The sequence below is a fragment of the Lepus europaeus genome, chromosome 6, assembly GCF_033115175.1.
Source record: "Lepus europaeus isolate LE1 chromosome 6, mLepTim1.pri, whole genome shotgun sequence".
Lineage (NCBI taxonomy): Eukaryota > Metazoa > Chordata > Mammalia > Lagomorpha > Leporidae > Lepus > Lepus europaeus.
The window spans coordinates 24767170-24785574 of record NC_084832.1 but is presented as its reverse complement, the minus strand read 5'-3'; positions in this window follow the sequence as shown (position 1 = coordinate 24785574).

Here is an 18405-nt window from a genome sequence, read left to right as displayed (position 1 = left end):
CAATAAACTTAAGGGGCAGAGGAAGGCTGGGTCTTTCCAGGTCCAAGGCCTTAGACTGCTAGAATCCATGGTAGTATTTTGTCTTAGACTGCAATGTAGGATGGAGTCATAGTTTCCAGGTAAAGAAAATAGTTGGGGAAAAAGACAAATCAACTTTTCATTTTACCTTAAATGAGTTAATTGTATCTGCAAAACAAGATGTCTAAACAACAAATATGGCTTTTGATTTTTATGGGTGGGTGAAATAAAATGAAAACTGAATTTAAAAATTTTGAGCCTTGTTCAGGAAAAAAAGAAAGATGGTAAACTGAAAAGAGTATGGACATATTCCAATAAAAAAGAGTATGTTGATCACCTGAGATTTTCACAAGATTTTGCTTTCAGTGGAAGTAGTCTTCATTCCACTTACTGTGGTGTCACTGAGTATATCAAAGGGACCAGTTAATGGTAATTCATATTTCCTCATAAACTCACTCCAACTTTGATTCTGGTTTTGGCTATGTGATTTAGTTTGGGAAACAGAATACAGATGCTCCTCAACTTACAAATCAGAAACAAACTTCATAAACCTAACCTAACAATCATCATAGTTTTGTGGCAAGGTCCACTGTAGTGCATTGCTTGTCTTTGCTATCACTGGATTGACAAGGAGCTGCTCCTTGCTGTTGCTGTCCAGCATCATGAGAGCTTATCATACAGCATATGTATCCCAGAAGTAGATCAAAGTTCCACATAGTTTCCATTGACTGTGTTTCATTTTTGTATTGAAATTTGAGTCATTGAAAGGGCTGAGACAGTCATTGCTTATTTTCACTTGTTCTCTGGTTCCTCTGCATTTACAATGTAAAAGTGTCTAGACCTACCTTTTTCTTTTTAAAGGAAGAGGGATCACAAAATCAGGACAGGAATCAAATCTACTTTTATAATGTATTTCGCACAAATTCCTCCATGGTACTATGATCACAACGAGAAAAATGGTGAATGAGCTTAAATTGTGAAAAGAATAATGTTTTTACATATAAGATATTTTACATTAAGCAAGAAAGTAGAAAAAAATTAAGCCCTCATATTTTAGTTTTGGGAAATGAGCCTATTAGGTATATTTACAAAGACATGTTTGTATTTCTCATTTTAACTTCTAAAATATCAATGTCATTTATCTTTTATCCCTTTATCAAAAGTTAGGTTTAATGAGCTTGAAGCTGAAATAGGGTTGCTTTTTTGTTTTTTGTTATTTCTTGTGATTTTTGCTAGTAAACTACTCATACCATTACTTGAATCCAAATTATTTAAATCTTATATGATAATAGTGCATATCTTTGGTCCTGTAAGAACTTTGTAAAGATTGTACACACACACACACACACATACAAACTATAAATAATAGTAATCATAAAATGTACATTTATACTATATAGCTACTTGGGAAAAGAATGTTGTTACAAACTCTGCTTTACTAGAAATTCAATTAGTGGCCAATGTCATGGTGCAGCAGATTAAGCTGCTGCCTATGAGGATGGCATCCCATATGAGTGCCAGTTCAAGTCCAGGCTGCTTCATTTCTGACCCAGCTCCCTGCTTATGCATCTGGGAAAGCAGCAGCAGATTACTCAAGCACTTGACCCTACAGATATCCACAGATAGTCATTGTAGCTATCTAGAGAGTCAACCTGCAGATGGAAGATTATTTCTCTCTTTCAGTCTCTCCCTCTGCCTTTCAAATAAATCTTTCTTTAAAATTTCAATTAAGGAATTCTTAAAACAATTTTATCTGAAGGTGCATTTTATAAATTGTTCATATAAAAATTATTTGGAAGTAAAAAAGTAATTCCTTTTCCGATTACTACCAGTGTCTTATGCTCAACATATACAGAAAATAAATCTCAAATGATTGTGATTGCTGGTTTTCTATTTTTATTTTCCCGTATACTTAGAAGGAAGATGAATCCCATGGAAGCACATTAAAAGCTGACTCTTAGGTTGTCTCTGAGCATACAGAGCTTTGAAAGTTCTCTTTTTCTGGAAAAACATTTTTTCTGGAAAGAAATAGTTTGTTAACTATATCTCCACAAATCTAAGGATATATAAGATTACCTAAAGCATTTTTACTTTTACTGGTTACAAGGAAATATTTAATAACTATAATATGCCAGAAACTGTGATAGGGTTTTGAGAATGTAAAACTAAAATGCACAAGACACTCTGCAGGTCACAGCCTAGGGAGGAAGAGAGATTAGCCTTCATACTTATAATGGACAGGGATACATATTCTGTCTGAAAAACTCAATAGGCTCTGCAGGATCTCTTCCTACCAACTGAGGCTTTAAAGCAACTAGGGAGTTGGAATTCAGAGAGACAGGAGGCAAGGTAAGGCCCAAGATGTGAGCTGAACTGAGGCATAGACTTAACGTGGATACTGAAGAAGGAAATGACCTAGAATATTGTCAAAGGGTCATTAATTCACGTTTTCATTATGTGAATATTTTTACTTATCCATAGAGAGTGCAAGGGACTGCAATATGTCTAGAAATAGAATTTTCTTTTAAATATATTTAGTCTCCAGTCTGGTTAAGCCAAATAGAGATAAAATACAAGTACCAAGAAAACAATTTATAAAATGTATTCAGACATAATGATGTTTGGTTAATGATACTAAAATGCACAACTATTTAATAAAATCACACATCTAGAAGAAGGACAATCTCCAAATTTAATCATTTCATACATTACAGATTAAGACACTAAAGTAATTATTGAGAAATTAATAATTGCTCAAGGCTTAGCAAGGAGGTCTCTTGTTTCTTAATTTGTCCATTTTGTGTTCTAATGGAATCTCAAAGGAAAAAAAAAAAAAGCTTATTGCATGTGGATGGAAAAAAAAAAACAGGAAGCAAAATTTTTTAGAAGTATTATTTGGCCTGTAATTTTTACTGCCTTCGCCATTATGCTTCAGAGAATCTGACACAGAAGCTTTGGAAATGGTGAGTTCTGAACACAAAAATAGAATGTCTATGGTTTTATTCAGATTTAGGCGCAGCAGTTTGAAGGAAGTGAAGCTGCAGCTGTACTTTTCCATGTTACTTAGCAACTGGTGTGAGTCAAGAAAAATCACTGGAACTCATAAGCACCAGTGGGAACATGACAAATAACATTTGAACAAAAAAATGTTGAGGCCAATCAACCTGTCAACTATCAACATGCTATTATGAAACAAGATAAGGACCATTTCTATGTTAATGATGTAAATTTAATTTGAAAGACTCACAGTGACTGCCAGTCACAGGGAGTCTCCCATAGCACTGGGCACAATGCCTGTCAGGCTAGATTCTTCAGACATGTTTGTAGAACTGAGTTGTTAGGCAAGCCTTTTGGGTCTGAGCCACTGATTTAGTTTATAAGTGGTAACAATTACGTTTGCCTGTCTGTATTATGACTTTGGTGATGCTTGTTAATTGCATGTTTATGATTCTGATATTTGAAATCACACTAAAAATCACCATATTCAAACAGAAACAACTAAAACACAGATTTTCAGGTAAGAAAGAAAAGCTAAACAGTACATAAATAAAAAATTTAAAGAAACCATAAGAGAATAGTGATATATCAGTTACTTGATATTTAGAAAGCTATTTTGCTTTGAAAAATAACTAGTGTGATCTAAAATCACAGAAAAAATATTTGCAAGATGAACACTACAGTACTTAAAACTTAGCTGATGATTAAGTGAAAAAAATGCTTACTATAAAATATTTTTCTAAAAGCCAAAAAAGGACTTCAGTAAAGTTTGCATGTAACCAATGTGTATTGAAATTTCTTTACATTTTCACAGAGCTTTACCTGAAAATATAAATTGCAAAGCTTTGAAGGATATCATTTCAGTGATTGTGCTCTGCAAACATTTTAAATCAATGTAACTTGTCAAGAACTTGAACTGAGCTTTTTCTTTCTTCTAATGCAAATAAGATAGACTTGCCTAACATCAATCTCTGCTATCCACCCCACTCACTCATCACCATTTTTACCTTCACATCACCCTGCCATTTCCCACCTGAACTAAAAGCATGGCTTTCTAGAGATATCACTACTATTTCCCCCAAATAATTCTTTTAAAATATCCTGAAGTCAGAATGACATTTTTAAAAAAGGATTATAAACATCGCTAGATCAATCACTTCCTTCCAATTTCTTTGAATGCCCAGCACATCTCTCCAACCCCACCTCATAACCCACTTAACAGGCTTAGTTATTCATTTCTTCTTTTCTGTTCCTGCTCCAGAATCCCTCAGGATCTTTCTGTGGGTTTAAAACGTCTCTTATCATTATTTTTAACTCATTCCATCATGTGAATGTTTTCCCTAATGCACAAAGAGGTTCACTTCACCTCAGGGTCTCTTCACTTGAGAGATTTTTATAAAGAGAACTCACTGTTCTCACACTCTGGTTTATTTCTATGCATACCCCAGAAGAGATCAGCTCAAATACTATGTCTTTAGAGAATTTTTTCCCCAAAGAAGCTAAATAAGCTCTTTAAGCAGTTACTCTGTAATATATTACTCTTTGTCTTTATACAGACACTGATACTATACTAAATTAAGCGTTTACTTAATTATTCACTTCTTTATTGTCCCCATGCTCCTGTCAATTTGCATGGACAGAGCCTTTGTATGAACCATTCTTTGGTGTATTCTCAGTATCCACAATGTGAGTCTCATAGCTTGCACCCAGACAATATCAGAGGAATGCATGACTCATGGATGGTAATCAATACAAATTCATATTGATGGAATGGAAATAGACAATCAATACAGGGTATGCTATAAAATAAAAAGAGAAGTCAAAAGAAAGAAATATTGCTGAAAATATTGCTTTCCAAACTGCTGTGTGAGCAGAAGTCTTAGAGTCACTTGAAAAGGAAAGGAATCTTTTAGAAATGGTGAACACTAACATATGCTCCACATAAATGCTGCAGTCTCATGTTGAAGACTGTCAGTTTACATTTACTATAATTAACATTGAAATAGCAGAAAAAAAGAAATGAACCTTTGACCTGGGACTAGGGCTTTCATCACATAGGAATTCTGTGGGTAAACTACCAGGAGTCAATAAATATATTTAACTATACCCCAAATATTGAGCATTATGCATTTTTTAAAAGAAGGGTCACAGTTTTATCCCATATAAGAGTTCTTTGGATGGAGTCCTGACTCCTGTTTCTAGCCATTCACAATGCTTCTTTAGAAGTCTATCTGTGACTGGTTGCTGCACACTTGTTTGTTCAGTTTCCAAACATACACTAAAACACTTATTTGGGTTTCCTCATTCTCTCCATAGAGATAAATCCACATAACATTTAATAAGCATGGATGAATGAAAGGGCAATGACCAATAATAATGACGGTATTACAAATAAGTGAAATATATTGGAAGTGAAATTAAAATAATAATGTAAATGGAAATAAAGGAAATTGTTATTAACATATATATGAGTTAAATAGCTCTCACAAAAACAAAAAGGATAAAGATGCACTGAAAAAATAATAATGGCAAAGAAAATTAAAAAAAAAATAACTACTACAGAAACTCTGAACAGCATTTCTCAACATTGAATGTGAAGGGACACTAACCCACAGTTGGTGGGAATGCAAACTGGTAAAGCCACTATGGAAGTCAGTTTGGAGATTCCTCAGAAACCTGAATATAACCCTAACATACAACCCAGCCAACCCTCTCCTTGGAATTTACCCAAAGGAAATTAAATTGGCAAATAAAAGGGCTGTCTGCATCTCAATGTTTATTGCAGCCCAATTCAGAATAGCTAAGACATGGAATCAACCTAAATGCTCATCAACAGTAGACTGGATAAAGAAGTTATGGGATATGTACTCTATAGAATACTATACAGCAGTAAAAAAAAAAATGAAATTCAGTCATTTGCAACGAAATGGAGGAATATGGAAAACATCATGCTGAGTGAAATAACCCAGTCCCAAAGGGACAAATATCATATGTTCTCGCTGATCGGTGACAACTAATTGTACACCTAGAAGAAAACCTTTGAAGTGAAAGGGACACTATGAGAAACAATGGCTTGATCAGCCCTTGTCCTGACTGACAAGGGACAAGTTACTACTTTATTCCTTTTAGTATTTTTTGTTCTACTTAATACCATTGGTTGAACTCGTTAATTAACACACAATTACCCTTAGGCATTTAAATTTAACTGAAAAGTGATCCCTACTAAATATAAGAATGGAAATAAGAGATGGAGATGTATAATTTGGGACATGCTCACTCAGACTTGCCCCAAATGGTGGAGTTAGAACTGTGCCAGGGTATTCCATTACAATCCCATCAAGGTGGCATATACCAATACCATTTCACTAGTCAAAATGATTTGTTTCAGTTCATAATTGATCATAATGACAGGATTAATTATTAAAGGGATCACATGAACAAGACAAGTGTCTGCTAATACTAACTGATAGAATTAAAAAGGAGAGAACAATCCTACATGGGAAGCAGGATACATAGCAGACTCATAGAATGGCAGATGTCCTAAACAGCACTCTGGCTTCAGAATCAGCCCTTAAGGCATTCGGATCTGGCTGAAGAGCCCATGAGAGTATTTCAGGCATGGAAAGCCAAGATACTCTGGCAAACAAACAAACAAACAAACAAAACAACAACAAAACCCTACATGAAATATCTCTGAGAGTGAGATCCCAGAGTAAAGAATGGGCCATCAGGCCGGCACCGTGGCTCAACAGGCTAATCCTCTGCCCTGCGGCGCCAGCACACCGAGTTCTAGTCCCGGTTGGGGCACTGGATTCTATCCCGGTTGCCCCTCTTCCAGGCCAGCTCTCTGCTATGGCCCAGGAGTGCAGTGGAGGATGAACCAAGTACTTGGACCCTGCACCCTATGGTGACCAGGATAAGCACCTGGCTCCTGCCTTTGGATCAGCATGGTGTGCTGGTCGCAGTGGCAATTGGAGGGTGAACCAACGGCAAAGGAAGACCTTTCTCTCTGTCTCTCTCTCACTGTCCACTCTGCCTGTCAAAAATAAAAAAAATTAAAAAAAAAAAAAACACAAAAAGAACGGGCCATCAAAGAAGGAGATCCCTGTCTCTGAAGGGAGGAGAGAACTTCCATTTTGACTATGGCCTTGTCTAAATAAGATCGGAGTTGGTGAACTCAAGAGGCTTTTATAGCCTTGGCAGCACATGACAAGAGCTTCGGATCATTACTGACATCATAAATAAGAGTGTCAATTGTTAACAACAGGAGTCACTCTGCAGTTACTCCCATGTAGGATCTCTGTCCTTAATGTGTTGTACTATGTGAATTAACGCTATAACTAGTATTCAAACAGTACTTCATACTTTGTGTGTCTGTGTGGGGGCAAATTGTTGAAATCTTTACTAAGTAAATAATAAGTTGATCTATATATAAAGATAATTGAAAATGAATCTTGATGTGAATGGGATGTGAGAGGGATTGGGAGATGGGATGGTTGCAGGTGGGAGTGTGGTTATGGGGGAAAACCGACTATAATCCATAAGCTGTACTTTGGAAATTTATATTTATTAAATAAAAATTTAAAAAATGAATAAAATGTTGGGAGATTATGATTTCTTTGAAAGGAGTAAGATAATTTGCCAAGGCAGAGACAAGATGTACATTCTGTCATAAATTAAATATGAGGCAGATAGAAACAGTGTTTGAACTAGAGATAATTTTTTACAAATATTTTGCTTCTCAAAATTGCTAATTTCTAGAATAATTTACTCAATGTTAATTTTAGTAATTTCATCTTATTTTACCTTCATAGCCTACAGTGAGAGTCATTAATGCTTTGAGAAGAAAGATTAGAGGACAAAGAACTACTGTAGATTCTTCTACTGATAATAGCTTTGCATGACTTCAGCTTGCATGGTCATTAGTAAGGTGGCAATTCCATGCAAATATATATATTAAAAACAATTTAACTGTAATTTATTGATTCTATTTTATCATGTCATTGCTATCTGCTTTGCTCATTTTCTTGCTTTCTAAAATTTTATTTACTTTCATTTACTTGAATGGGGGAGGAGAAAGAAGGAAAAGAGGGAAGAGGAGGAGGGGGGAAAAAGGGTAGCAGGAGTAGGGGGAGGAGGAGGGGATGGAGAGGTAGAGGGGGAGGGGGAGGAGAAGGGGGGGAGCGATATCTTTCATTTTCTGGTTTACTCCCCAAATGCCCACAATAACCAGGGCTGTATTGATAAAATCAAGGAAATAATTTCAGGAAAAACAACACTAATACTGAAATTAATGTGAATAGAGACTTTTTTTTTTTTTGACAGGCAGAGTGGACAGTGAGACAGAGAGAGACAGAGAGAAAGGTCTTCCTTTGCCATTGGTTCACCCTCCAATGGCCGCAGGCGGCCGGCGCGCTGTGGCCGGCGCATCATGCTGATCCGAAGCCAGGAGCCAGGTGCTTCTCCTGGTTTCCCATGTGGGTGCAGGGCCCAAGGACTTGGGCCATCCTCCACTGCACTCCCTGGCCACAGCAGAGAGCTGGCCTGGAAGAGGGGCAACCAGGACAGAATCCGGGGCCCTGACCGGGACTAGAACCCGGTGTGCCAGCGCCGCAGGTGGAGGATTATCCTATTGAGCTGCAGCACCGGCTGTGAATAGAGACATTTAAAATAAGCCAACAGAATGGGCAAAGAGAATGTGCTTTAAAAAAAAAAAAAAAAAAAAAAAAAAAAGACTGCCAAAATGAAGGAAATGTATGTGGATCAGGATGGCTGAAAAGGAGTAAAGAGTTTGAGTATTTAGATTTAATGCTCCTAATACAGCTGTAAAGTAAAGAACAGAACACAATACAAAGTGTCAAGTAAATCCCTATGAGAACCTTTGAAAATTTTTGAACAGAGGATGGTCATGAACATATGCAAATTAGAGTGATCAATCTGGTAGGATCTTGTAGTGGAAGCAAGGCTTGTACCAAACTAGAGTGTAAGGGGCAATTTGAAGAATGACCTACAGAGGTGGCTGGAAACTGAAGGATGGAGATGGTAATGACTCTATGGAATAGGAAAGGATTTGAGTAGTATATTATGGAAATAAGAATTACATACTTGATACCAATGGGTATTATGGCCAAAGAGGAGGCTGAATTAAGGGTGAATTCCTTATGTTAAAAAAGAAAGAAAGAAGAAATATAATTGAATAATTTAATAGTGCCTAATTTTGTTGCAATATGTGTGTTTTTTTAATTCAACATGACAGTAATTTTATTTTATTAAAGATTTATTTATCTGAGAAGCAGAAAGAGGGAGGGGTAGATAGAAAGGTGTTCCATCAATTGGTTCACTCCCCAAATGGCCACAATGGCTGAAGCTGCACCTGTTCGAATCTAGGAGCTTCCTCTGGGTCTTCCAAGTGGGTCTAGGGGCCCAAGCATTTGGGCCATCTTCCAGTGCCTTCCCAGGCCATCAGCAGAAAGCTGGATTAGAAGAGGAGCAGCTGAGACATGAACCATCATCCATATGGGATGCTGGTGCCAAAGTGTAGGTTCAGCTCACTATGCCACAGACCTGGTCCCTTATTATTGTTTAAAGATTTATTTATTTGAAGGGCAAAGAGACATAGATATAGGGAGACACACAGAGATCTCTGTTCCACTAGTTCACTCCCTAAATGGCTGCAGTGGCCATGCTGGGCCAGGCAAAAGCAAGGAGCCTGGAATTCCATCCAGGTCTCCATGTAGGAGACAGGGATCCAAGGATTTTAGGGATCTTTTGCTGTTTTATAAGGCATTTTAGCAGGAAGCTGGATCCGAAGTAGAACAGCCAGGATTCTGAGGCTCAGATGGAGTGCTGGCATCACAGGCAACTTAACCAACTGCACCAAAATTCTGGCCCCACAACATTAATTTTAAAAGTCAATATACCTTTTATTTCAACTACAGATCTACATTTTTAGATAGGTAAAGCTATTTCTCATGAAGATAATCTATAGACTTGTTTTTATAAAAAGTGATGCATTTTATAACACAGTGCTTCAACTCAAAAGGTTTGTTTCTGTAACAAGAAACTCTTATTTCTTACAGAAGAATGTGATACTCTGTATACCTGATTCCTTTTGTATTTCAACATCCTTTTCATAAGGGCCCCCAAGAGAAATCGTTGTTTGATTTAAGTTTGAAGTATCATGTATTTTCTTCTTAGCAATTGTTTTGTTGTATTTCTCATGGATATTGTAAATTTTCTAACATACAAGGTTTTTTTATTTATCAGTCAGATCTATTTTTGTGGCATATCCACAATAGGCTTGTAGGTTACTCTGACATATTTTTCTCTTTTCTGATTCTTCTATGTTCCTAAACTTTTTTTTCTGAATCAGTGCTCTTATCTTTCCATTTTATGCATCCTTGAAAGATATTTTAAATCATTTTGGGAACAGTACATGACATGCCTAATAGAAAAAATCATTCTCAGAGCTTGATACTTTCTGCATTGGCAAATGTGTTTTCTCTTCATTAAAGACTCCTTAGTATCCCTTCTCCACATTCTGTAAAAATGACTGTATGTAGAATCAATCACTTTCTAAGGAGTTGATGCTTAGAAAATATAAAGTCTTTAAGAAAAGTATCTGAAGTATAGCTACTACCTTTGTGATTCTCAACGTCTCCTGCAGCCCTTGCCTTGAATTACATCTTAGTAAAGGACAGATTCTGGGGAATGTGAAAGAACAGCCACTGGAGGTGCTAGCCTCCTAGAGACAAACATCCTTCCTCACTATGATACCAGGCACCCACTGTGCTGCCAGCCTCTCAGCTGATGCTCAGGCTGTGGTACAAAGTGCAAACCAGAGAAAAATTGCACTGATGTCCACAGTTTGACATTCCCCCCGTATGTATGGAGAAAGGCAGATGACAAAACTACTGGGAATTTCAAATTCATTATGTTATGGAAGGATGATATAATTCAAAGACATGTATGCTCTGATAACTTACCTACCTTTAAATACCACATTTCTTATTGGTTTCCTGGCTTCACAGAAAGAAAAAGAACATACTCGACAGCTTTTGAAAGATAATTGATGGAACAACAACAACAAATACTAAAAAGGATAAAGTATTACATTGTACATCTAGAGTCAGGACAAGAGCTGATCAGGTCATTGTTTCTTATAGTGTCCATTTCACTTCAACAGGTTTCCCCTTTGGTGCTCAGTTGTCACCGATCAGGGAAAACAAATGATATTTGTCTCTTTGGGACTGGCTTAATTCACTCAGCATGATGTTTTCCAGATTCCTCCATCTTGTTGGAAATGACCGGGTTTCGTTGTTTCTTACTGGTGTATAGTATTCTATGGAGTATATGTCCCATAATTTCTTTATCCAGTCTACTGTTGATGGGCATTTGGGTTGGTTCCAGGTCTTAGCTATTGTGAATTGAGCTGCAATAAACATTAATGCGCAGATGGCTTTTTTATTTGCCAAATTAATTTCCTTTAGGTAAATTTCAAGGAGTGGGATGGCTGGGTTGAATGGTAGGGTTATGTTCAGGTTTCTGAGGAATCTCCAGACTGACTTCCATAGTGGCTTAACCAGTTTGCATTCCCACCAACAGTAGGTTAGCGTCCCTTTTTCCCCACATCCTCTCCAGCATATGTTGTTGGTAGATTTCTGAATGTGAGCCATTCTCACCGGGGTGAGTTGAAACCTCCTTATGGTTTTGATTTGCATTTCTCTGATTGCTAGTGATCTTGAACATTTTTTCATGTGTCTGTTGGCCATTTGGATTTCCTCTTTCGAAAAATGTTTATTGAGGTCCTTGGCCCATCTCTTAAGTGGGTTGTTTGTTTTGTTGTTGTGGATTTTCTTGATTTCTTTATAGATTCCGCTTATCAACCCTTTATCTGTAGTACAGTTTGCAAATATTTTTTCCCATTCTGTCGGTTGCCTCTTCACTTTCCTGACTGTTTCTTTTGAGGTACAGAAACTTCTCAATTTGATGCAATCCCAAATGTTAATTTTGGTTTTGACTGCCTGTGCTTCTGGGGTCTTTTCCAAGAAGTCTTGCCTGTACCTATATCTTGCAGGGTTTCTCCAATGCTCTCTAATAATTTGATGGTTTCGGGTCATAGATTTAAGTCTTTAATCCATGTTGAGTGAATTTTTGTGTAAGGTGAAATGTAGGGGTCTTGCTTCAAGCTTCTGCATGTGGAAATCCAATTTTCCCAGCACCATTTATTGAATAGACTGTCCTTATTCCAGGGATTAGTTTTGGATCTTTGATCAAATATAAGTTGTCTGTAGATGTTTGGATTGATTTCTGGTGTTTCTATTCTGTTCCATTGGTCTATCCATCTATTTCTGTACCAGTACCATGCTGTTTTGATAACAACTGCCCTGTAGTACTAGTGGTTGAACTCTATAATTAACACACAATTATTCTTAGGTGTTTAAATTTTAACTGAAAAGTGATCCCTGATAAATATAAGAGTGGAAAAAGAGAGGGAGGAGATGTACAATTTGGGACATGCTCAATCAGACTTGCCCCAAATGGTTGAGTTAGAAATGTGCCAGGGGATTCCAATACAATCCCATCAAGGTGGCATGTACCAATGCCATCTCACTAGTCCAAGTGATCAATTTCAGTTCACAACTGAATGGCTCTGATAGGTCTAAGAGTCAAAGGGATCACACAAACAAGACAAGCGTCTGTTAATACTAACTGATAGAATCAAAAAGGGAGAGAGAACGATCCAACATGGGAAGCGGGATACACAGCAGACTCATAGAATGGCAGATGTCCTAAACAGCACACTGGCCTCAGAATCAGCCCTTAAGGCATTCAGATCTGGCTGAAGAGCCCATGAGAGTATTGTAGGCATGGAAAGCCAAGATACCATGGAAAAGAAAAAAAAGAAGAAGACCTAAATGAAAGATCTCTGTGAGTGAGATCCCAGTGGAAAGAACGGGGCCATCAAAGAAGGAGGTACCTTTCTCTGAAGGGAGGAGAGAACTTCCACTTTGACTATGACCCTATCGGAATAAGATCATAGTCAGCAAACTCTAAAGGCTTCCATAGCCCTGGCAACTCATGACTAGAGCCTAGGGAGATTACTGACGCCATGAACAGGAGTGTCAAATTATTAAATCAGCAACAGGAGTCACTGTGTACTTACATCCCATGTGGGATCTGTCCTTAATGTGTTGTCTAATGTGCAGTGATGCTATAACTAGTACTGAAACAGTATTTTTACACTTTGTTTTTCTGCGTGGGTACAAACTGATGAGATGTTTACTAATTATATACTGAATCGATCTTCTGTATATAAAGATAATTGAAATGAAAAAAAAAACCTGGTGTTAAATTGGAAATGGCATAGAAAATTAATTTTTTTTAAGAAAATATTATGTAGGATCTCTGTCTTTAATGTGCTGTACACTCTTATTTAATGCTATAACTAGTACTCCAACAGTATTTTTTTCACCTTGTGTTGCTATATGGGGGCAAACTGTTGAAATCTTTACCTAATATAAACTAAACTGATCTTCTGTATATAAAGAGAATTGAAAATAAATCTTGGTGTGATTGGAAGGGGAGAGGGAGCGGGAAAGGGGAGGGTGCGGGTGGGAGGGAAGTTATGGGAGGGGGAAGCCATTATAACCCATAAGCTGTACTTTGGAAATTTATATTCATTAAATAAAAGTTTAATAAATGAAAAAAAAAGATAATTGATGGTGATAGAGAAAAGTTATATAGGTTTGAAATATAGCATTAAAATGACAAATCTATTACATGGGATCTTTGTCTCTCTTTCCAGCAGTGGGTATTTGTTTGAAAAATGGAACTAATTCACATAAAGTCATCATTATTAGATTGTAAGATTATATTTTGATATATCAATTGGGGCATACAAGTCTGCTACTACAACATGAGATGTATATTGTGCCTGATAACAGAGCGTGAAAGGCCATATTTTGAGAACTGTGATATTTTATTGCATTGTATTTACATTTACAGAAGATCTTCCATTTATATTTTATCCTTTATAGTTAAAAATTACTTGGATACAGAATAAGTTGGGAATAAGTTATATTCTATTATTAGAAATAGAGCTTGCCAAACTGATTCTCTTAAGTGTGTGAATCAATGAAATAACCTATTTCACATTCCTGATATTTTTCATTCTTTATCTCAAAATGTAATGCTCAGATTTTATATATAATTGATAAAATAGATATATTAACTATTGTGACATTTACACAAATTCTACTACAGGAATAGAAACCACCATTGTAAACAGATAAAAAGTCACTGAAAATGTACCAAAGAAGCAGAGGATGTTATGAAACCCAATAACTCTCTAAGTCAGAAGTAAAACAAATAAGTTTGTAAAGGTTGGTTTATTTTCATTATCACCAATATTTAGGAAATGTGCTAGATATTTTAGGCTCAACCTGTCTATATTCTGTATGAAATGGTGGCATTTCTTTCTAAACTAACAATATAAAGATTAAACTGCAGCAAAATATGTAAAAGCTTTTGAGATGTGTGTAGGATTCTAGAACCTGGTGACCTGAGCTGAATTCCATCCTCCTCTATTCCTAAGTGTAGCATACTTCTCCTTTATCACACAGTAAATGTCACAGTCAGTGGGCAGTTGAGTATGGTCAAGCCTGTATAAATTTGGTAAATAGTATTTCCATTAAGATGCTGCAAATGGGCAGGACAAAGGGTTTGACCTTTGCCTCCTCAAGCTGAAGTCAAGGAACTTGTGCAATAATTCCCTTAGGCTAATAATATACACTAAAAATGCAAAAGGTAGTTAAACTTGTTCAATGAGTGCTAGTGTTTTCTGCGTTGACATAGTGAAGATATAGGAATTTTGGCGAGTAGCAAGATTTTCTCCAGGGGCTTTCCCAGGCCACAGCAGAACAGAATCTGAATAGGAGCAGCTGGGACCTGAACTGGTGCCCTGTCAGTGCTTTTTTTGAGATGATGTTGTCAAGGATATTTGTGTAACAAACCTCAGAAGACAAAAAATGTGTTCTCCCTGAAAAGTACAGGGTAGGATTGTCTACTCTCCAGTAACTTAGTATCATAAAGATAAATAATGTATATGTAAATAAAAATAAGGCATTGTTTGGTTTGAAGATGGGGCAAAGTAGCTTGATAAAATATTTGCGTTTCCCAAACTTCAGGTTTATCAGCAGTGTAGAAAGCAATAACCAGGCCAGCCCCCCAGCTCACTAGGCTAATTCTCCAGTTGTGGTGCCAGCACCTGGAGTTCTAGTCCCAGTTGGGGTGCCAGATTCTGTCCCTGTTGCTCCTCTTCCAGTCCAGTTCTCTGTTGTGGCCCTGGAAGGCAGTGGAGGATGGCCCAAGTGCTTGGGCCCTGCACCAGCATGGGAGACCAGGAGGAAGCACCTGGCTCCTGGCTTCCATCAGTGCAGCGCTCAGGCCGTAGCAGCCACTGGGGGATGAACCAATGGAAGGAAGACTTTTCTCTCTGTCTAACTCTGCCTGCAAAAACAAACAAACAAACAAACAAAAAACACACAAAAAAACAAAAATAAAAACAAAAAAAGCAATAACCTGGGTTACTCCCAATAGCCCACATAAGATTCTATGTGCAAGGGCCTCTACCATGCCTAAGAAACTCATACCAATTGTTACGGTGTGAGTTAGAGAGTACTTTTTCCTAGCTCAACAATCTTGTATCTTGTTTTAGAATCCACAAAATTGTATCAAGCTAATGTGGTATCTTGCAAGAAGGTTAAAATCTCAGGTTTAGGCAGGCGCCGTGGCTTAACAGGCTAATCCTCCGCCTTGCGGCTCCGGCACACCAGGTTCTAGTCCTGGTCGGGGCGCCGATTCTGTCCCGGTTGCCCCTCTTCTAGGCCAGCTCTCTGCTATGGCCCAGGAAGGCAGTGGAGGATGGCCCAAGTCCTTGGGCCCTGCACCTGCATGGGAGACCCGGAGAGGCGCCTGGCTCCTGGCTTCGGATCAGTACGATGCACCGGCCGCAGCGGCCATTGGAGGGTGAACCAAGAGCAAAAGGAAGACCTTTCTCTCTGTCTCTCTCTCACTATCCACTCTGCCTGTCAAAAAAAAAAAAAAAAATCTCAGGTTTAAACAATGAATAGATACTTTTACCAGGATTTTAATAAAAGAACTGTCATGTAAAGGGAAATATATAAATGAAAGTTAATAATAAGCAAATGATTGAATAAATATTTTAGTGTTTTATACCATGTTATAGAGTAAATGTTATAATACACATAGAAAATTTACCCAGTAAGAAAGGTAGTAGCATTTTAACATGAGGGAAAGCTCAGGAAGGGAGGAGGTGACAGCTATGACAAACCAAGCAACAAACAAAACACAAAAAATTAACTAAAAACTCACGTGTAAAAAAAATTCTTACATAAACTATAGTTTGTAGCAGAAATTTTGTTACATTGTTTATATCCAGCTGACTGTGTTGATCCTGGCTTTGGGAAACATAATATTTACACTAAACAGTCACAAGAAAAATGGCATACGTGAATTCTAAAAAGATTAAGGGATAGATGCTGGAAAAATAAAGACTTCGGCAATCAAGTCAGTCACTTCATTATACATGAGGGAATTATAATGCAACAGGCTGCACAGAATGTGAACAGATCTGTAATGCATTAATGTGCAATGGAATATAATTTGACTCAGAGTTTCTAAAAAAAAAAAAAAATTTTTGGCCGGCGCCGTGGCTCAACAGGCTAATCCTCCGCCTTGCGGCGCCGGCACACCGGGTTCTAGTCCCGGTCGGGGCACCGATCCTGTCCCGGTTGCCCCTCTTCCAGGCCAGCTCTCTGCTGTGGCCAGGGAGTGCAGTGGAGGATGGTCCAAGTGCTTGGGTCCTGCACCCCATGGGAGACCAGGAGAAGCACCTGGCTCCTGCCATCGGAACAGCGCGGTGCGCCGGCCGCAGCGCGCTACCGCGGCGGCCATTGGAGGGTGAACCAACGGCAAAAGGAAGACCTTTCTCTCTGTCTCTCTCTCACTGTCCACTCTGCCTGTCAAAAAAAAAAAAAAAAAAAAAAAAAAAAAAAAAATTTTCAAGAAACCAATACCTAGGTCATCATGCCAGTTCAACCTGTATATCACAAGCCAGGCTTGTTAATTTATTTTTGTCCTGGATCAGTGGATAGGAATTTATGACAAAATTCAAAAACAAGAGGAAACAACACTGAAGAACACACCTGGAGAACACATCTATATCTTTTCTAGTTCTAAAGTAATGCTCTAGCTATTGTTTGTGCTTCTGACTCCTGAGGGGCTCTATAGGCCCATATCTTATGATTTGACTTATTTTCTTCTCCTCTGGGAATGGTTCATAGATTATGCATTTGCTGAAAACAAAAACAGTAGCAATCATTCAATAGGATGCAGTTTTCAATTATTTTCAGCTTTAAAATTATTTTAAAAAGACTTTCAACACTATAGGAATGGCATGCACATCAACAAGAACAGATTACTAGATTTTTTTTAACAGAATTTTGGTGCCCTACATTTTCTCCTTCCCAACATAATGCAGTTACTGTCATGAATTCAATTCAACTATAGATAAAAGAAAAACTCAGGGCATTTTGCTATGCAGATAAGACATTTAAAAATATGTATTGCATGTGTACACAGACTTTTGCCATATTGACTTTTATATCTCTTCACTGGTTTCTTTTCATTATTTTCAGAATAGATGGTGCTATCATAAATGATATCTAGCCATTCAATTAATAAAAATCATTCTGTACTATGTCTGATATTCCAGTCACTGTATGAAAAAAACAAAAATGTAGCTACAAAATCAATTTTGCTAGAATTTCGGCAACAGGGAAATTCATACAGATTAACACTACATGCGTGATGGGGAAGAATGTAGCTTAGATTAACATAATAATCATGAAACAATAGAAGTACAGGGGAAACCACAAACATATCAATATTGTTGCATTTTACAGAAGTATTTCTCTTGTATTCCTTTAGCTTTAGATCTTCAGCATTTTTTTCCTCAAGTTCTCAAAGCTATTTCATCCCAGGTATTCAGGAAGTTAGATATTAAGATTTTTCATGAATTTGTATTTTTAGTAATGAAGATATTGCAGGTGTTTAGGGAAAGTTCCTTTCATTACTTCTTTCATTAATATTTTTAGTGCAAGTAAAATTTAGACTGAAAGAGAATAACTTGAATAATATAGCTTTCTTGGTAAGTAGAAAGGAGCTACAAAGTACATGATTACTCTTAATCAGATTGCTTGAATTATAATCACAACCCTACCACTTACTAACTCTTTATATTTGGTGATAGTTTTAATTCCTCTCCTACACAGTTTTCTCAACATGATATGCTGATGTGTTCTTAGA